The sequence below is a fragment of the Papaver somniferum genome, chromosome 8 (genome assembly GCF_003573695.1).
Source record: "Papaver somniferum cultivar HN1 chromosome 8, ASM357369v1, whole genome shotgun sequence".
Taxonomy (NCBI): Eukaryota; Viridiplantae; Streptophyta; class Magnoliopsida; order Ranunculales; family Papaveraceae; genus Papaver; species Papaver somniferum.
In genome coordinates, this window is record NC_039365.1 from 87,382,566 (window position 1) to 87,404,662 (window position 22,097).

General features: G+C 41.9%; 1 pseudogene; it reads right to left on the bottom strand.

Annotated features, from left to right (window-relative positions):
• Positions 1-21,607: 21,607 nt before the first annotated feature.
• LOC113307188 lies at positions 21,608-21,707 on the bottom strand (annotated as a pseudogene).
• Positions 21,708-22,097: the final 390 nt, after the last annotated feature.

Here is a 22,097-nt window from a genome sequence, read left to right on the forward strand (position 1 = left end):
CACATCGCACCGGAAGTGTGGCTACGCCCTAGCTCGCGGGCCCTCTTTCCCTCGACCAATCAGGTCGCTTTAAATCCGCCACAGCGCACTGGAAGTGTGGCGACGCCCTAGCTTGCCAGCCCCACTTCCCATCGACCAATTAGGTCGCTCTAAAGCCGCCACACTCACACCAGAAGTGTAGCCACTCCCATACCAGGCCGACCCTCTTACATTAACCAATCAGGTTACTTTAAACTCGCCACAGTGTTGAAAAGAAGGAAACCGCGCCAGATGGACGCAAAGCCAATTGGCTTCCCAAAAATGCACCAGCATGCCAAACATACCAAACGCACATACCAAGCACACATGCCAGATGCACATGCCAAACGCGCCAAACATGGCCACTCACCCAATGCGACGTGCCATATAGGCTAATTAGGGTTTCGACAAGCCAAACCCTAATTTAAGTAAGATTTCCGCACCAACGTGCCAAATTTTCAGTGGCTATGGCTACGCACGCAACCGTGCTAAAGGCATGCGCGAGCCATGCCAGCCATGCCGCTATAGCGCTAGCACAAGTTAAAGGTGCCACTGCCAATTAAAGGTAGCCATGATCGACGACTACCTTTCCTCCTGAGATGAAATCTCAGCCATCCAAGTTCGCCACCAAACTAACAGGCTTGTGGAAACTTTTGAGCGACCATGCCGCCAAACCCTAAACTTTGGCCACGACATCAAATCCCAGTTTGGCCACGGCGCATAATTTTGGCCACAGTGCCAAACCCTAACCTTGGCCATGCCACGAAGCCCTAACCTTGGATATGCTACAACACTACAGACGTGGCCATGCCACTGACATGCTGCTATTCCACAGCCACTGGCATGCCACCATGCCACAACTACTAACATGTCGCTATGCCACGACCACTGGCATGCCACCATGCCACAACTACTAGCATGTCGCTGGCATGCCACCATCCACGACTACTAGCATGTCGCTATACCATGGCCACTGGCATGCCACCACGCCACAGTTACTAGCATGTCGCTATACCACGGCCCCTGGCATGCCGCCACGCCGCAGATATGCTATTGGCATGCCACTAGCATGCCGTTATGCCATGCCTCCACCAGGCGCTACTATGCCAATGGCACCATTTCGCTATACAACAAGATGCGGCCATAATCAACGACTATCCTTCCTCATGAGATGTAATCTCAGCTATTCAAGTTCGACGCCAAGCTGACGGACCTGTGGCAAGTTTTAGGCGGCCGATTAAGGCACGCCTAATAACATCATATGCTATTATCATATGGCAAAGTATCTTGACTTTTGACTTGCCACACATAGCAAACTGCTGTATGTCTTCCACGAAAACACTCGAGACATCAAACATGTCACAAACTTGGGGATACTCATCAGGGTATTGGTCTGGCGGTTTATAGCACGCGGCGTGCAATGTGTCTGTTACAAGAGAGTGTCATGAAATAGGACAGTTAGTGGTGGTAAAAGTAACGGTGTAAACAATTCATTTCTTTCATCATGGAAGCGTAATGACTGACGGTTACACGAATTCACTTCCCTCATCATGGAAGCATAACGTCTGAAAGTTACACGTTACTCCATTCTTCCACCACTCAATCGTTTCCACTTCCTACGAGACCAGAGTACATTTTGTTGCGACTTGTGTAAATAAGTCTCACCTATTTCCACCAAACAACAAGTTTTGGTCAGGAGAACAATACAACATCCAGAAATCATCTGATAGCTTTTCTTTCAGCTATCCAGTTCAACTTTCTGATACAAGTCACAAAACACCCACACTTCCGGAATCAACTATTCTGGTCTAAACACTTTCTTCGCTTCCCTCCCTAAGACCAACCCTTCTCCTTCACTTTGTGACCGAAGCAATCCTGGAACGACCATTTCTTAGTTTAGGCAAGGATTGTACAGATTGATCTCTCGAATCAAAAGTACTCCCGTGCAGTACATTATTTTGGGTTTATATTTGTTTCTCATCCACACACCCAAAATTACCAAAATCAGCATAAACAGTTTTTACCCACAAACAATTGACGACCACTGTGGGAGATTAATCTCTCGGTTACAATATCGATTTTCAATCCCCGATTTCGTTTTCAACCCAGATCTCAAGACGGTAGAAGCAAACAATTCGCTCGGGGATCAACTGCTTAGTTATCAGTTATCACACAACGAGGATTGACTGGGGACTTGTCACGGTCAGGACGGAGTTGCCCATAAAACACAGACTTACGCCCTGAAGATCCATTTTGTTGGGAGACTCTAAAAACCAAGTAAGTCTTGTTAGAAAAAATACATAACCTGTTACTTTGAGTTTCCGCATGGATAATGGAAACCGATAACCATGTTATTCCCAAATTTCATCCCATACTTTCCACCGTCATACAACATTCACGGTTCCATGACTCTCCTGGAATATTTATGATACTTACAGTCATAATCAAAACGAAATTATTCTAAAATAATTCATTCTAAAAAATAATCCAAAACCCTCGTAGGTAACAATTATCTATCAATCCAAAAATCCAGAAAATCAAACCATAAACTAGGTGTTTCATTTGCCTTTCAAAAAAAAAACCCTAAGCAAATGAAGTTCAGAAGATATGAGATATTCAAGGAAAATCATTTAGCAATGGCTTGATCTTCTTGGAGAGAGCCTCCTTCGCTCTTTGGAGAATCGCTCGTTTCAACTTTAACTTTTGGGGCAACCTTTCGATTTCCGCCTCCTGTTGATTGATCACATCCGTGGAGGGGCCTTCAGTCGCATCAGCCTACAACTTTTGGATCTCGGCAAAACCCTCAATAAACCAGGGAACGCTGAACTCAAAATTTACGCACATGTCCCGGTGAAACTTCCAGCTCGAGATTACATCCTCGGAAACGGTGTGGCCAGTCACATTGCACATGTCGTTAATCGAAGATAAGGCTTAGTGTATAATGTCGCATACTTGGCTGGCACATTGAATCCTCCGATCAGCACATGATCTGGGTAGGGAACCAAGTATGGAGGAGCGAAAACGGCTCCCGCAACTGAATCTACGACCAGCAGAGGATTCCTGACTACCATTGCGCCAACAGTGGCCGAAGTACTTTCCACCATTTGGGTCGTAACAACGTTTTCATGATGATCAACCTCCATTTCCAAACCACCAGCAGGCACGACTTTCAAGGTTGGGGACAAGGATACATATTCACTTTGACGAGTCTCCATCTCAAGGAAATTCTCAAGAACGGTTTCTTCCTGTAATGTCACGGTTTAGGTATTTGTTTTTTTTAAAAAAAAAGTGGAGAAACATGTGGAGAAACATGTGGAGACTTACCGACTCATTCGCGGACTCACTGGAGGAAGACTCAGCGTTACTTTCAGAAGTACTTCCATCATCATCACTGGATCCCGAATTTTCCTCTTCTTCGGATTCTTATTCACCTTCAGGAAACTTAGTCGCCGGTTTTGACTATGTGCAAGTCTGGCAAAGGCGTTCGTCCTGTCAAGACCATAAGTTAATAAAAATAAGGAAAGACGTTCAGCAATGGAACAAAAGATCTGTGCAACTCATCTAAGTCAGTAAGAAGGTGGTACGTACCTGTATGTTGGAAGAATTCAAGGTCACTAGAGCTGTCGTACCCGACTGAAAGCCGCCGACACGGTTTTTCGACCTTCGCTCTTTTTTTTGGAGACTGTCCACATCCGGGTTGGGAGATTTCCGCTTAGCCTTAGGAAGCTCCCTCAACAATGGATGTTTCGCCAAAATCGGAGGGGAAGGCTTGCCACAGGTATCTTTCACCACGTCATTCAAAAATCCATGGAGGGCGAGAAACTCATCCTGCCATAACACATTGTATTTGGAGGTCGTCGATGGACTTCGTTCTGAGAGCATGAAAGGGAGGATTTTACCGAGCGCAAGAACACAGGTATCAAGAGCAGCTGACAATAATTCTTTCGGAGCCGCCGACTGACGAAGAAACGGGACTCCTTGGTCAAAACCGATATGCCGAGCATCCCTGTCAATATTACAAGGAACCGCCTCATAAAATCCCCTAGAGAAAGATGGCACGTGTACAGGTATACAGCTTCGCATGAATATGATTTCTCCAACGCTCATATTCTCTACAGCAGAAAGCAAAGTCATGTTTGGGGAGCATCAAAAGTGTTCGGCTGAACTATGGACGCATGCACCGGATCCCAAGGACGAAAGTTAACTGCATATGCATTGTTGAGGAAGTCGATGAGCTTCGATACGAATTTTGGACGCTTGGTCAACCAGCGGAGTATCCTGGAGCCGCCATAGGAGTCAGGAAATGAAGCCAGCGGCTTAGGATCTTAATTTTTGAAATGCTCCCACAGCCACGTTTGAAGAAAAGTGATGTGGACATACGAGTCTACTTTCATATGACCATTAGAAGCATACATGTCCGCGGTCAAGTGATCCAGATGGGTGTACAAATATCCAAGAAACAAGCCGTCGATGGGGAGGACAACACCTTTCGCCAATTTGATAGCCATTTTGATGAGATCCTGTCTTATCTCCTTCTTGCCAGATCCATCATCAAGAATATCTCTGGATAACCACATATCCAAAAATGCAGCGACATGGAGCGTACCGTTCATATGATCCGACTCCGAGTCTTTCGAGAACTATTCATACACCCACCAGCTGTAGAAGCACTTTGTTTCGTAATCTTTTCGAACAAACCCTGCCCACTTGGCGACAAGAGTGGCACACATTTCCTCTTCCTCATCAGACAAAGTAATGTCAAGGTTCAACAGGACAACTACACTCTCTAAAGAAATAGTCATTTCACCCCACCTGCATATGGTCATATGAGAATCCAGACACCATCTGGAGATAAAAGTGACCAAACCCACGATGTCCTTCCTGATTTGAAGTGTTGCAGAAGCCATGACTGCATTGATGATTTGCTCCTTGGTCAGACTGTCTCTTACGCAGTCTTGACTTATCATAAACCGCATCCATTCATCAAAAGAATGCAACGGACTCTGACAAGCCCTGAAGTCAATAGGAGAAGCAGGATACTCATTTTTCTAAAGACAAAATCGTATCACGCGCCCTGGACGAACTAATTGGGCGTCTCCTTCATTTTCTGAACCGCTCAGAAGGATAGCCATATATTTGTGTTAGAATTTGTCGATGTTTTAGGAAGGTTCCAGAATTTTCTAGAACCATCTAGGTGTTTCCTTATTTTGGTATAGCTAGAGGTTTCCTGTTTTAGTTAGACTCAAGGATTCCTTTCTTAGTTATGTTTAGGTTTCCTAGTATAACTCATATACTTGGAAGACAAGTTTGTAACCTATATAAATAGGTGTACAAGTCCTAAGGAAATATATACACAACAGTTTAGAAAAGAATTCTCACAATTAGAGAATTTTAGGGTTTAGAACGTTTGTTCATAGAGAATTAGTTTGGTGTTTGTGAACAACAACCTGCTGCTTATAGTTGTGGTTTAATTCTCTGTAATTTGTTCTAATAAGAGTTGATCGTAGTCGTTTGTAGACGTAGGCACATTTCCGAACCACGTTAAATCTTGCGTCTTTCTTTGTTTCATTTAGTGCATCTTATTTCTGTTTTTTTTTAGTTCTACGTTGATCCAAAGAACTATTAGTGTCTTGTAAGGTTAATCCCAAGGCATTAATCCTAATAAGTGGTGCAATGAGCGTGGAGAGGATCATAGTTAGAAGTGAAGATGTCTAGTTCTACATCAAGTAGAGTTTCAAAGGTGCGTGTATTTGATATTATCAAGTTCAATGGGAAGAATAATTTCACATCATGGCAAACTGATGTAAAAGATATTCTTGTTAGTATGAAACAAATTAAAGAAATCAAGGCGAAGCCAGCAACGTTTCCAAAGGATTGTACTGATGAGAAGTGGGTTGATCTTGATTTGATGGCGTGTTCAACTATTCGTTTATGTTTTTCAAGGGATATCACTCATAACTTTTCGAGTGAAACCTCTGCAAAGGTGTTGTGGGAGAAGTTATAGAAGCTCTACTTACAAAAGGATTTGACTTCTGAACTTTACTTGAAGCGTAGACTCCATGCCTTTAGGATGTCTCCAGGTAAGTCTATGATAGATCATATTAATGAGTTTAATAAGATCTATTCTGATTTGTCTAATATCAGTGTCACTATCTGTGATACGGATAAATCCATGATATTATTATGTTCTTTGCCTCCGTCGTATGATGCTTTCGTTGACTATTTGCTGAGTGGGAAAACCGATGAAGACGACGATGATGAAGAGAAGTTTGTTTTCGATGATGTGGTCTCTTCTTTACAAGCTAAGGCGTTAAGGAAGCAAGAGTTCATCTATGAAGCACAAGTTGAGGGCTTGGTTGTTGATAGGGGAAATAATGGTAATAAGAAGTCGAAGTCAAAGAATCGTTCCATAAAGAGCGATATTGAGTGTTATTATTGTCGAAAAACTGGTCATATTAGGGGTGATTGTCTCAAGATTAAGGCAAGAGATGAGAAACGTGAGAAATCAGATTCGAAGAATATTGTTGCTTCGGTTGATGAAGGCAGTGAAGTTTTAGAAGACCCAGTGTATGGTTTTGATGAGGAAGTGTTAACCGTTACATAAAAGAGTTATCTGAATGATGGTTGGATGCTTGATTCCGGTGCTTCGTATCTTATGTGTCCTTCAAAGGATTGTTTCACTACTTATAGAGAAGTGAATGGTGGTACTGTTATGATGGGAAATTCTAATGCCTGCAAAACAGTTGGAGTTGGTACGGTACAGGTTCATTCACATGGTGTTATCACAACACTTTTAGAGGTTAGACATGTTCCAGATTTGAGGAAGAGTTTGATTTCGTTAGGAGTACTTGAATCACTTGGATACAAGCACGTTGCTGAATATGGATTCTTGAAAGTATTCTACAATGGTAGTTTGAAGATGACCGGTGAAAGACATGGTAATCTATATTTTCTACAAGGAGATATAATTTTTGGTGGAGCTATGGTTTCTCAATCAATTGATGAGAAACAGGTGGAGTCAACACGTTTATGGCATATGTGTCTTGGGCATATGAGTGAAAAAGGTATGTCTGTGTTGAGTAGTAAAGGCTTGCTTGGTGGTGAGAAAACTTGCAAGCTTGATTTCTATGAGCATTGTATCTTTGGGAAGCAATGTAGGAGCAGTTTTGGTACCGCTGCACACCACACACAGGGTATGTTATATTACATCCATTCGGATGTTTGGGGTCCCTCTCGTACAGTTTCTAAGGGAGGTGATAGGTGGTTTGTGACCTTTATCGATGACTTTTCGAGGAGGGTTTGGATTTACACCATGAAGCATAAAAATGAAGTCACCGAGGTGTTTAAGAAGTGGAATACCATGGTAGAGAAACAACTTGGTCGTGTGGTTAAGAAGATACGTTCTGATAATGGCAGTGAATACATCGAAGACCCACTAAAGGAGTTTTGTGAGGAACAAGTTATCGTTAGGCACTTCACAGTCAAGGGTACACCACAAGAGTAGCGGAAAGAATGAATCGAACGTTAATTGAGAGAGAACGGTGCATGTTGTCAAACGCAAGTTTAGACAAGATTTGGTGGGCTGAAGCAGTGAATACGGCGTGCTATTTAGTGAATCGATCACCATAAACATCTATTAAGTGTAAGTCACCTATGGAGGTATGGAATGGTAATCCCGTGAACTATTCTAATTTAAAGGTGTTTGGTTGCCCAGCCTATTTTCATGTGATAGAAGATAAGTTGGGTGTTAGGGATAAGAAAGCAATTTTCTTAGGTTATCCATTAGGTGTGAATGGGTATCGTCTATGGTGTCCAGAATTGAATAAGTTCATCATTAGTCGTGATGTGACCTTTAGTGAAAAAGCGATATTTTATTCAAAGAAGTTCACAGGTTGGGACTCTCAAACTGAAAGTGAGAGTAGTAGCGGTATTGAAGATGATTCGATGCAGGTGGAGCAAAGAGTTCCTAGTTCATCTACTATAGAAGAAGAAGAAGAAACTCTTGTAGAAGATGAAGTTGAGTTTGAGGTTCCTAGTGAGGAATCTACACAGCAACAAGTTGATAATATTACGTCATTGACATCTCAACGTGAGAGACGTCCACCAATCCTTTATGGTTTTGATGAGTATTTGTCTTACGCATTATCTATTTTTGAGGATGAGTCGTTTAACTTTGAGGAGGCAATGAGTAATACTCATGCCGTTGAGTGGAAAACATCCATGGATGAGGAGATGAAGTCTCTTCACAAGAATCACACTTGGGAACTTGTTAAGTTGCCTAAGGGTCGAAAGAAGATTGGGTGCAAGTGGGTCTATATGGTAAAGGATGGAATTCCAGATTCTAAGGGTATCGTTAGTGGTGTACGATACAAAGCAAGGTTAGTGGCTAAGGTATATGCACAAAGGTAAGGTGTGGATTATAATGAAGTTTTCTCTCCGGTAGTTAAACACACTTCTATCCGAGTCCTTTTAGCATTTGTGGCGCAGTTTGACTTAGAGCTCGAGCAATTAGATTTCAAGACATCATTATTTCATGGAAATTTGGAGGAAGACATTTATATGTCACATCCCATTGGTTATAGAGTTTCTGGTAAGGAAGATTATGTGTGTCGACTTGAGAAATCATTGTATGGTTTAAAGCAATCTCCAAGACAATGGTATAATAGGTTTGATATGTTTATGTTGCAGCAAAAGTATACTCGTAGTAAATACGATCAGTGTGTGTACTTTAAGAAGTTTTCAGATGGAAATTTTGTTTATCTTTTACTCTACGTGGATGATATGCTCATAGCTGCAAAGAACAAGTCAGAAATTGATGTTTTAAAGAAACAATTGAGTTTAGAGTTTGAGATAAAGTATTTGGGTCCAGCTAAGAAGATTTTGGGTATGGAGATTACTCGAGATAGATCTAAGCGGAAGTTATGTCATACTCAGAAATCCTATCTTGAGAAGGTTCTTCATCGCTTTGGAATGCATAACTCCATAGCTATTAGTGTTCCAATACCGCCTACAGTTAAGTTATCAAAATAGTTGTGTCCTACTACAACTGAGGAGAAGGAGTTTATGTCAAAGGTTCCCTATGCTAATGCGGTAGGTTCTTTGATGTATGCTATGGTTTGTACTCGTCCGGATATTTCACAAGCAGTTGGTTTAGTTAGTCGTTATATGGCTAATCCTGGGAGAGCACATTGGTATGCGGTGAAGGAAACTTTGAGATATCTTCAAGGGACCTTGGATATTGGTTTAGTGTTTGAGAAAAAGCATAATTTGAAGGTATGTGCATTTGTTGATTCTGATTATGCGGGTGAAAGGGATAAGTGTCGTTCTACTTCGGGGTATTGTTTTACATTGAGTAGAGGACCTATCAGTTGGAGGTATATGTTAAAACCAATCGTAGCTTTGTATACTACGGAGGAAGAGTATATTGCTGTGACGGAGGCTGTTAAGAAAGCGTTATGGCTTCGTGGTTTAGTCAAAGACTTGGGGATTGTACAACGGAGTATTGTTGTGAACTGTGACAGTCAAAGTGTTATTCATTTAGCTAAGAACCAAGTTTATCATGCACACACCAAGCATATTGATGTTCGTTATCATAAGGTTCGAGAAGTGGTTGATAACGGATTAGTACAACTGTTGAAGGGTGATACTGAAGATAATCCAGCAGACATGTTGACAAAATTCGTTCCAAAGGTCAAGTTTGAGAGGTGTCTCAGCTTGATCAATACTGCTCGTTGTTGAGGCCCTAGAGGCATTAGAGGCTACGGTTAACTTGTGAAGATCAAACTCAGTTTGGTGGAAACATTTGCAAGGTGGAGAATTGTTAGAATTTGTCGATATTTTAGGAAGGTTCCAGAATTTTCTAGAACCATCTAGGTGTTTCCTTATTTTGGTATAGCTAGAGGTTTCCTTTTTTAGTTAAACTCAAGGATTCCTTTCTTAGCTATGTTTAGGTTTCCTAGTATAACTCATATACTTGGAAGACAAGTTTGTAACCTATATAAATAGGTGTACAAGTCCTAAGGAAATATATAAACACAACAATTTAGAAAAGAATTCTCACAATTAGATAATTTTAGGGTTTAGAACGTTTGTTCATAGATAATCAGTTTGGTGTTTGTGAACAGCAACCTGCTGCTCATAGTTGTGGTTTAATTCTCTGTAATTTGTTCTAATAAGAGTTGATCGTAGCCGTTTGTGGACGTAGGCACATTGCCGACCACGTTAAACCTTTTGTCTTTCTTTTTTCGTTTAGTGCATCTTATTTATTTATTTTTTAGTTCTATGTTAATCCAAAGAACTATTAATGTCTTGTGAGGTTAATCCCAAGGCATTAATCCTAACAATTTGGGATGGTTTCTCTTAATTGTGGCAGACTGTGTAAAGAATTCATCATCCGTGTTGGGCTTGGAGTTGGTAACGTTTTTCGACATAGCGGCAGGACTATTCTCAGGTGACATCCTAACAAGATTTTCTTATACTTCTTTCACTTTCAAAGTAACTATAACGGAGCAAAACGAAGAAAAGTTACTACCAAAAAAAAATAGTGCATGAAGACTACTTTATCACCGGTGGAGAATCTATTTTGGTCGCAGGCCAATTTATTTTGGTCACAAGTCATAGCACACATAGCCAAAAGGAACGCGCATAGCCAAAGGAATGGGGATTGATACTCGTTTCGACAAGCCATATCTTGCCGCGGAAAACACGTCGTGTCTTGCAGCGAGAGGTATGCTCTCGGCCAAAAGGAAGAGTGCATCCCACCGCGAAAATTTTGCTCACGGCTACAAAGGAAAAGGGAAACCCCAGAGCTATGTTTTTATGGAAAAGGAATTAATGGCAGCCACCCACCCATGCATGCCTACTTTGCATAATAATTGCCTTCGTTGTTACTAATAAGGTGGCTAACATTACTGAGGTACTACTGGCAAAGAGGAATCATTCATACTAAAGTATTTCTACAAATTTAGGGAAGATATGCCTACGTCTAGGGTTTGTACCAATACAGAAGAGAAAGCAAAAGAAGAGACACTGGGATACGTACCTGGAATATGCTCACCGTATTTATTCCTATCACTCTGCCGCTAGCACCAAGGCGTGAAAACAAAGATACAAGGTAAAGAGGAGAGGTAGCGCCTTTTATAGGCGTATGACTTTTGGAGTTTGGGTGGAGGAAGGGTTTCCTGTTTGATCTATGTGTGGAAATAGGCAACCGGGCCCGCGCCAGCAATTCTCCACGGCCATCCAAAGCTAGCGCCAACATTCTGCGACCTAGTCAGAGCCAAAAGTCTGTGGCCAAGCTAACTCCATCAGTCCGCGGACAAGCCAACTCCAACCAGGCCCGCAATGCCAGCCAGGCGCTCTCCCTGCCATTCCGTGACTTAGCCAAAGAAGTGCTTTCTTCACCTCTCAAAACAGCACAATCTCCGCCCGCTCCACAGCCTAGCAAGCAACGCCATGAATCCAGCGCTCTGTAATCAAAGCCGCAGTATCTCTGTCCATTCTACGAAAAATGCTGGCTTCATCTTTACTATTTGATATCCAAAGTTCCAAGTGTTATATCCACCATCCCACGTTGGTAGCCGAGTTAGCCGCGCCATCCACCATTCTGAGCAAGCGGCGCCATTCCGCAACGCCATCTCCGCACGGCCAAGATTGAAGCACCATCTCCGCCGTTCAAAGCAGCGCCATCTTCACTAGCCAAAGCAGCGCTATCTCCGCCATCTCCGCACGTCCAAGATTGAAGCACCATCTCCGTCGTTCAAAGCAGCGCCATCTTCACTAGCCAAAGCAGCGCTACATCCGCCGTTCAAAGCATCGCCACCTTCACCATTCCAAGCCAAGCCAGTAGCGTCACGACCAAGCCAAGCCAAGCCAACAACGTCACGGAAAAGCCACGCCAAGTCAACACCAACGGCTCCACGCCCTAGCCAGCATCAACAGCTTGCATCCTCCCAGCGATAGCTTTTCTGCTCGATAGCCGATGCACCTGCATCCTTCTCAGTGCCAACTTTTCCGCTCCTGAAAAGTGTCATCCGCAGCCCAAGCCAACTCCAACCGCGTCCTAATTAATTCCCTAGCCAGCAGCTCCATGAACCATTCCTCAACCAGTAGCCAAAGATGCCGCACTGGTGCCAACATCCCATTGCCAAGACGAATTTATGCAAAAGCCGCCAACACAAGGATCACAGATTCCTCATGCCTTCCACCAAAGGTTAGTTGAATTTCCTTGGTAATCTCTTCACTTCTTGCTCTTTTAATTTTACTCTCGTCCGTCACCATCTCATGCTTACCCCGCAACAATGCCACTGTTACGTGCTAAGCAGGGGACTTAATGTTGATGGTGGTTTTTAGCATAGGTTTAAAATCGTAAAACCTTGCATCTGACGTCACTCTGCAAAGAAACGGTGTCGTGAGTGCTAACCTCTCCACCGAAATATTTATTGAGTCATTCAATATATTTACATGAAATTTATCCAGATTGGCGAATATAGAAACCATCCCCAAACACTCTCTAAAATTTCGGCACCTCGCCAATACAAGACTCACTGAGTACTTTCCTGTGCTAAGTTCCCCGTCGGAACCCTTAATATCAGTATGGCATGACGGATTTATGTTCACTCGCAGCGGAGTAACATGAACCTCCAAATACCAAACTTAAGGCCATCGCACAAAATGCTCAGACGGAAAGCACACTGCATTATGTAGATAAGGATTTTTGTGGCAGCATACAAAATCCAGCCAATTATTGTAATAACTCATAAAAAACTCGTAAACCCGACTAATTTGCAGAAATTAGGGTTTCGCCCCCCGCGCAGTACACTAGACCCCGTTGGTCGAAACTATGCTTAGACAAACTAGGCAATTAAGTCCTCCACAGCGCACTAGAAGTGTGGCGACGCCCTATCTTTCCAGCCCTCTTTCCCTCGACCAATCAGGTCGCTTTAAATCCGCCACAGTGCACTGGAAGTGTGGCCACGCCCTAGTTTGCCGACGCCACTTCCCATCGACCAATCAGGTCGCTCTAAAGCCGCCACAGTCACACCAAAAGTGTAGCCACGCCCATGCCTGGCCGGCCCTCTTACATTAACCAATCAGGTTCTTTAAACTCGCCATAGTGTTAAAAAGAAGGAAATCGCGCCAGATGGCCGCAAAGCCAATTGGCTTCCCAAAAACGCACCAGCATGCAAAACATGCCAAACGCACATACCAGGCACACATGCCAGATGCACATGCCAAACGCGCCAAACGTGGCCACTCACCCAATGCGACGTGCCATATAGGCTAATTAGGGTTTCGACAAGCCAACCCGTAATTTAGGTAAGATTTCCACACCAACGTACCAAATTTTCAGTGGATATGGCTACGCACGCAACCGTTCTAAAGGCATGCGCGAGCCATGCCAGCCATGTCGCAATACCGTTAGCGCCACCGCCAATTAAAGGTAGCCAAGATCGACGGCTACCTTTCCTCTTAAGATGCAATCTTCCAAGTTCGCCACCAAACTAACAGGCTTGTGGCAACTTTTGAGCGACCATGCCGGCAAACCCTAAACTTTGTCCGCGGCATCAAATCCCAGTTTGGCCATGGCGCCTAATTTCGGCCATAGTGCCAAACCCTAACCTTGGCCATGCCTCCAAGCCCTAGCCTTGGCCATGCCGCCAAGCCCTAACCTCGACCATGCTACAACACTACAGACGTGGCCATGCCACTGACATGCTGATATGCCACTGACATGCTGCTATGCCACAACCACTGGCATGCCACCATGCCACAACTACTAGCATGTCGCTATGCCACGACCACTGGCATGCCACCATTCCACAGCTACTAGCATGTCGCTGGCATGCCACCATGCCACGGCTACTAGAAAGTCGTTATGCCACGGCCACTGACATGCCACCACGCCATAGTTACTAGCATGTCGCTATGCCATGGCCCCTGGCATGTCGCCATGCCGCTATGCGCAGCTACGCCATTGGTATGCCACTATGCCATGGCTACGCCAATAGCATTCCACTAGCATGCCGTTATGCCAGGGCTCCACCAGGCGTTACTATACCAATGGGACCACTTCTCTATACAACAAGATGAGGCCATAATCAACGACTACCCTTCCTCATGAGATATAATCTCAGCCATTCAAGTTCGACGCCAAGCTGATGGACCTGTGGCAAGTTTTAGGAGGCCGACCAAGGTAAGCCTAATAACATCATATTTTATTCTCCTGTGGCAAAGTATCTTGACTTTTACTTTCCACACATAGCAACCTGCTGCATGTTTTCCACGAAAACACTCGAGACATCAAACATGTCACAAACTTGGGGATACTCATCAGGGTATTAGTCTGGCGGTTTATAGCACGCGGCTTGCAATGCGTCAGTTACAATAGAGTGTCATGAAGTAAGAAAGTTAGTGGTGGTAAAGGTAACGGTGTAAAAAATTCATTTCTTTCATCATGAAAGCTTTATGACTGAAGGTTACACGAATTCAATTCCCTCATCATGGAAGCATAACGTCTGATGGTTACACGTTACTCCATTCTTCCACCACTCAATCGTTTCCACTTCCTACGAGACCAGGGTACGTTTTGTTGCGACTTGTATAAATAGGTCTCACCTATATCCACCAAACAACAAGTTCTGGTCAGAAGAATAATACAACATCCAGAAATCATCTGATAGCTTTTCATTCAGCTAGCCAGTTTAACTTTCTGATACAAGTCACGAAACACCCACACTTCCGGAATCAACTATTCTGGTCTCAACACTTTCTTCGCTTCCCTCCCTAAGACCAACCCTTCTCCTTCACTTTGTGACCGAAGCAAGCCTAGAACGACCATTTCTTGGTTTAGGCCAGTATTATACAGATTGATCTCTCGAATCAAAAGTACTCACGTGCACTACATTGTTTTTGGTTTAGACTTGTTTCTCATCCACACAACCAAAATTACCAAAATCAGCAGAAACAGTTTTCACCTACAAACACCATTCTTCTGAGGCGATACGATATGACAGATTGGAAGACGACACACAAATAGTGCTGGTCGGCAAGTCGTGTTTTCTCCTCATCGGAAAGAATATCGTTTCTACTGTAACATCTCAACGCATGCGACGTTGGAAACAGTGATTCGAAATAGGGGAAATAAAAATAATGGTTAAGGACTCGACCAGCCTTCAGTTTGATTTTCCCTTGCAAATTACATGCTTCTTGATTGACCGTGTCTCTTGTGTTGAAGAGATCCTTGACTAACGGCGAAGGAATTTCATGCCGAGCCTCAGTCCTCAAGTGTGTTTTACGTGGTTCTATCATGTATGGTCGATGGGTTGACCATGATGATGATATCACCCTCTTGCATCCATGTTGATGACTATGTACAAAAAAGGTTGGATGGAGCTTGGATGTCTAAGATCACGATCCTTGACAGTGACGAGTAACGACTACAGGCACAAATCTTGGCAGTGGCGAGTGATGGCTACGACCATGGATCTTGAAAGGAAGGAGTGGTAGCTACGAGCACGAACCTTGGTCGGCCACGACCATGAACATTGACGTGCTTTGATAAATAATGTATGTGAGTTTACTCTCCCTTCTTTATTTTTGGTGAAGCAGCTCCTCTATGAATCCTGTGGGCGGAAACTCTCCTATTGTTGCTTGCATAGATGCTTCTTCATAGACTGTACGGTTTTATGGATGGAGTCCCCAGAAATAATGCAACTCCTGACGGTAAGAGGGTCTTTGCGAACTCCTTTAGTGCCTAATTGAAGTTCCCATGCATCTACCTTTTCTTTGAAAATGTGTTTCAATCTGTTGCATTCATTAGTTGGATGATTGACGAACCTGTGGTAACGGTAATATTTGGGATTTGCCATTTGTTCCTCAGTTGGTGGGCGCCTGATAGGAGGTAGTTTGATGGCATCATCTTGAATCCATACTTCCAGGAGTTCAATTACTTCATCGATCAGGAACGGGAAGTTTGGAGCAACATCTCCAGTTTCTTGTTGTTGCGCAGGAGTCTTAGCCACGACCTTCCGAGGTGGAGTCGTCTGATGTGCTGGTGTCGCACGTTTGAATTGTTGGATCTTTTATCTTTCCTCTTTCATTAGTGATTGGATGGAGGTTGGATCTTTTATTGGAAGGACGTCTTCTTTCCTGAACATCTTTACGAGTTTCTTCATTTCGATACAGTTCAGATTGACTGAGTAAAGCAGCAGCGAATCTCTTAGCATCTTCTTTCCATTCAACGTGACCATAGGCTTCATCTTTCTCACCAGGTATAGGAATAGGAATCTTGGAAGAAAGACCACTACCATCAGTATTCATCCAAAGTGAATTGTTGATGGCGTTTTCTCCAGAATGAAAACGTGTTGGTTCCTTTGATAGTTGATCCGTGAGGACTTTCAAAAGCACAAATACTCCGTCCCGGGTCTTGACAATAGTAGCTTGATTCCTGACAATATCATTCAGGATTTTTATTAAATCATGAATAGTTGTTAAATATTGAGACTGCATAGCCTCGACAAGGATTTTGAATGAAAGAACGGATTTAGGAATAACACGTGAAGTATTGTCAGTGCTGCGAGAAGTGAAATTTGGATTGAGGGTTTCTGAACCATTCCTAAGATCAACCATATTGAGAAATTTAAGAAATTGAAAACGGGATACGGAAAATGATTTTTGCAAGCGAGAGATCAATCTACCACTGTTGATGAGAAACGAATTCAAACCCTAAACAAATGTACTGCACATGAGTACTTTTAGATTCGAGATATCAATCTGTAAGACTCTGGCCTAAACTAAGAAATGTCCGTTCCAGATTCAATTCGGTCACAAAGTGAAGGAGAATGGTTGATCTTAGGGAGGGAAGCGAAGAAGGTGTTTGAGATCAGAATGTTGAATTATGAAGATGTGGCTGTTTTATGACGTGTATCAGAATGTGGAACTGGATTGCAGAGTGTAAGCTATCAGTTCTTGGTGTTTTTTGAATACTTGTGTTGTTAATCCGAACTCCCCTTGTTGGTTGAAACTTATTTATACAAGTCATAGTTGAACGCACCCTGATCTTACAGGAAGTGGGAGTAGTGGAGTGATGGAGAAGTGGGATCATGTGAAAATGTGGAAAACCACGTCTTACTATGAGGGAAGACAAGTCGGTTTACACCCACTACTTCTCTGCTGCCACTAATTGTCCGCTTTTCCTGACACTTTCTCATAATGGGCGTCTGTTATGTACCTAGATGTACAATAACATGACTTGGATCATAAACGCTGATAATATCTCAATTATCATGAATCAAGCCTATTGGTTCTGAAGAACACAACCTAAATCTATAAATCGATAATTGATTATAATTTTGGATAAGTTCACAGACACAGATTTCACTAGCTTATCTCTCATCATCCGACGCTCACTACTCTCCCAGATAGTTACATCGAAACCATCTATTACACCAATCATTAACTACTAATTAAAATACTAATTAATAATTAATATTAAAGACTAAATACCACTCTGATTATGATATGGGCCACCCTCCTCTCTTATGCAGGTACATGACATTTCCTTCCCCTTGAAAACATCCTTGTCCTCAAGGATGTGAACTGAGTTGCCAGGCCACCCTCCTCTCTTATGTAGGTACATGACATTTCTTATACCAAGCCCACTTCTTAGTCGCATACTTCAATACACATGAGAAGCCCAACACCCTCAGCGCCATTACAAAAGAAACCATGTGAGGCCCATAAAGTTCTTATGCCAATCCCATCTGTTGACTTCCCGTCATTTCCCTTTGTCTGACCTATTTCAGGTTCCTCAAACAACCCCTGTTCTCCTTCAGATATATACTAACAATCTTGGGTACCATGAGCTGAATGGTAATGATCAAAAGGTAGATCTATGTTTGTAAAGCCCTTACCAATAATTTTCATCACTTCAACCGTAACTGAGATTTTCACGAGCACAAGAAAAACATCTACTTTCCTTGCAATAGTTACAGATGCTTCCTTGGTACAATTTATAATAAGAGCTGCAGCTTCCGTATCTATGCCTCGTAGCACTAGCTTCTCATGTTCTACAACCCACAAACCCATAGAAAACCACTGTAATTTCAACTTCAGAAAGACTACCAACAACAATGTATCTGGATGTTGATCAGAGTGAGCACCAACTTTATTTCTGTAGAGAGAGGATGTAGCTTCCCCACTACTTGTCTAGCTTCGAGAAAGTAACTAGGAGTAACACACTTGAATGCAAGTTTACGGTTCTTCATCATCTCCAAGGGACCCGGCATATAGATTTGTAGTTGTTGGCATATTCCCTCTTCCACTTCAGCCATTCCATCACTTCTGAGAGGGATAAAAATTTCAGTGATGACCTGATAGACACATTTTTATGTACGATTTGTCTCGATTCTATATATTGTTAGGGCTCATTTTTGTACTTATTATGGTGTTTTATTTATTTGTAGGTATTTTTGGCTAATAAACATTTTTGGAAAAAATTGGCTCGAAAAGTTGTAGGAAAGCACCCGGAGGAAATTTGCTATTCGGACTCTCACTTTGGATAAGGGGTAACCTAATTACTAAGGGGCATACCATTTCCAGGCATCTGCTAATCGCACCCCTACTCTGGATAAGGGGCAACCATCTTCAACATTCAAAAACCAGAAAATTGGCGGGAAAATAGTGCAGTTAAAGAACAGTTTTGGTGATCGTGATTTGGAGGAGTTTGAGGTCGATTAAACCTCTGATTTTCATAGGATAAACTCCTTATGGGTCTAGGAATCTGATATGGGTGTTTAAATCGATTAGAATGGGCTCAAACGACGGATTTTTCTCACAACAAGAAAATATGGAAAGTCACATGTGTGACCTATTTTAGGGAATTTTAGAGTGATTAAAACGCTGTAAACCTTCCCAAACATTTGTATCTATCTAAGGAAGATTTTAGAATAAAAAGTAAAGCTCAGAAACGCGTAGAAATCCTAAAACAAGAAATTGTCGCAACTTGGCCGTGAAGAGAAGGAAAGTGATTTTGGAAGATTTGGGAGAGATTTAATCGATATTTTTGATATAAATAGATGTCTTGGGTCATATAGAAGGGGTGTCGAGAGTTTGGGAACCTAAGGAGAGCTAGAGAAGAAGAAATCAGAGCTTTACCAAACTATGTTTCTGCTGCTGTTGCTGCTACCGTTGAAGAAGAAGAACAACTGAAGAACATTGACCCTCGGTAGACAGTCGCAGAAAAGTGTCGTTGTTTAACAGCTGAAGACATTAAGCTGTTCATGGCAGTCTTATTTCAGGGCAGTCTTAAATCAGCGACAAAGCAACAGTTTTTCTGTAACAGTTTCATTGTAACAACTATTTTGCAACACCAATACACTGTTGCAAACAGTTTATGTTATTACTTTTCACTCTTTTAATCATCTTTTGAGAAACAAACACATATTTTGAGATCATGATTAATATGAGGAGTTAAACCCCATTGCTGAGTCGATAGAGGAAGCTATTTTTCCAACAAAAAGTGGTATATTCTACTTTATCTTTTTATTTTCCATAATTATATGATTATTTGCCTTGAAATATTATTGAATATGATTTTTATTTGAGTGATTGTGATCTATTTTGATGGAGTATGCTCAGTTTTAAGACTTTTGATGCTTCATACTTGGTATTTACAATTATTACTTTTGAAAATATACTTGTTGCAATATTTTAGAATCAAATTAAACAAGAAAATTGCATAAATATAAGTATTGGTTTAATCACTTTGAACTTGGAAAGTAGTGGAATCTTAGCCTCAGTGTTTCTTTTAGTATTGATATCATCTTTGATTGAGTTTGCTATAATTTTTAGTGAGTTTTCTATTTTAATATTAGGATTTAAGTCTAATTAATATCCTTCACAAGTCTGAGAATCGAACCACTTTTACCACTATCTACAAATCACATCAATTTTTGGCGCCGCCGACGCGGACTTGTTTTTAGGGTTTTAGATTTATTTTTTTTTATTATTTTTTTTTGTTTTTATTATTTTTGTCTTTTTTTATGTTTTTGGATATTTATCTTGTGTCTACAGGTTCTGGATCATAAAGAAAATTGAGCCGAGGAGTTTGGTGATTTCATAAAGACTTGGAGCTAAATATTAAAGCAAAAAGAACAGAAAAGAAGATAATTTTATTTTTATTTTTTAGACAATTTTAGTTTAGGGTTTGTTTATTTTATTTAAAAAAAACTGTATTAGGGTTTATTACTTTTGTAATTTTTCTTTATTTTTTTTGGACTTTTGGACTTTGGGACATTATTTTTTATTTTTTTATTACCCTACGGAAGGGTACTTTAAATATAAAATGTTTGCAGAGAAGGAGGACAATTACGATATTGTCTCTGCACCTTGGGTTCGTGCACTAGACATCGGAGTCAGTGGCCCGAGTCGACTACAACCGATTCATCCCCCGTCTGGAACGGGAGGTAAGATTCTAAACACTCGCGAATCCCCTGTCAGCGAGTTACTGGACTCCTTCGTATGCATATATGTTGAGGACTGAATACAGACATTTATTTTTCTAGTAAAGGGCAAGGCCTGTCCATACAAGATAAGGGTTCGGATTTCATCACCGTTCTCTTCTTGCCCGCTTTAGGAACACGTAACCTACGCGAACCTAAGCCTAAAATTTTGACTAGAACGAGACCGATAGGGTAACGAGCTTAACAGGAAAGTCATTCGAAAAATATTGGTTACTCTTTTAAGCATACTTCGAAGTTCTTGACGGTTTCTGTAAGTTGAATGCGTGACTGCGCCGCCTTGTAATACCGGTGAGGCCTTGGGTATCAAAGCTCCACCGAGCTTCCCTCGCCTCTATTCAACTTACGTTAACTCGGATTGATTCCAGAGGGGTTTGCTTAAATTGTAACGAATTCCCGTTCGAAGGATTAGAAGCTGGTCTAGAAACAATCTAAGTGGAGCCATCATGCTTTTTTTTGCTAGAAATCAATAGGTTTGATTTGGTTGAGTCGGCCTTGATCTGTGTTTGCTTACCCTTCCAATTTAGAAAATTCTATATTGTATGCCTGAACGTAAAAGAGACGCACTAGGTAGATTTGTTAAAGAGAAACCTAGTAGTTCGAAGCGTCTCGATTACCTTAATCTAGAAAGTCCGGCTTTTGAAGAGTCTGTTTTTGAACGTTCTTTGACTGAGGAGAGAATCCTGTTGCTCCGATAGCGCCAGAAATGGCAACTTTGAAAGCTTTGTTGAATCCAACTAGGACTACCCGTCCTTCGTGTATTAAGTTAGCTGAAACGGAGGCACCCTATGAACTGAAACCTGGGACCTTACAGATGCTCCCAATCTTTTTAGGGAAAGAAAATGAAAACCCTTATTACCATGTTAGGGATTTTGAGGAAATTTGTAGTACTCTAAGAATTAGAGGCTTAGATGATGATGCTTTGAAACTTAGGTTATTCCCATTTTCCCTGAAAGATAAGGCCAAGTCGTGGCTGTATAGTTTGGACTCCGAGTCAATTGAGACATATGAACAACTTACATCTGCCTTTTTCAATAAGTTTTTCCCTAGGCACAAAACATCGTCTATTAGGACGCAAATATGCACATTTTCACAACAAGAGGGAGAATCTTTATATAGGTATTTGGAAAGGTTCAATGATTTATTATCCCAGTGTCCTCATCATGGTTTAGAAAAGGTTAGGCTAGTTCAGATCCTTTATGAGGGTTTAGATTATTCCACAACGACCATGGTTGAGTCTCTATGCACTGGTGGATTTGAAAACCAAACTGTTGATGCGGCGATGGAATTTTTTAATGAAATCGCCGAAAAAACCCAGCAATGGGAAAATAGTAGGGCACCCCAGAAAAAATTCTTTTAAGTAGAGGAAACGTTAATAGGGTAGAAGGAGGCTATGAATCAGATGCCAAAATTGCTGCTATAGCAAAAAGGTTAGAAGCCTTAGAAGTGGGCCAGACTAGTGGTAGAGTGGAGCCTTTTTGGGAAGGCCAGAATATTGAAGAGCAGAATGCTCTTTATAATAACACTAGATTTGATAACCGTCAAAAGATTGACCCATAT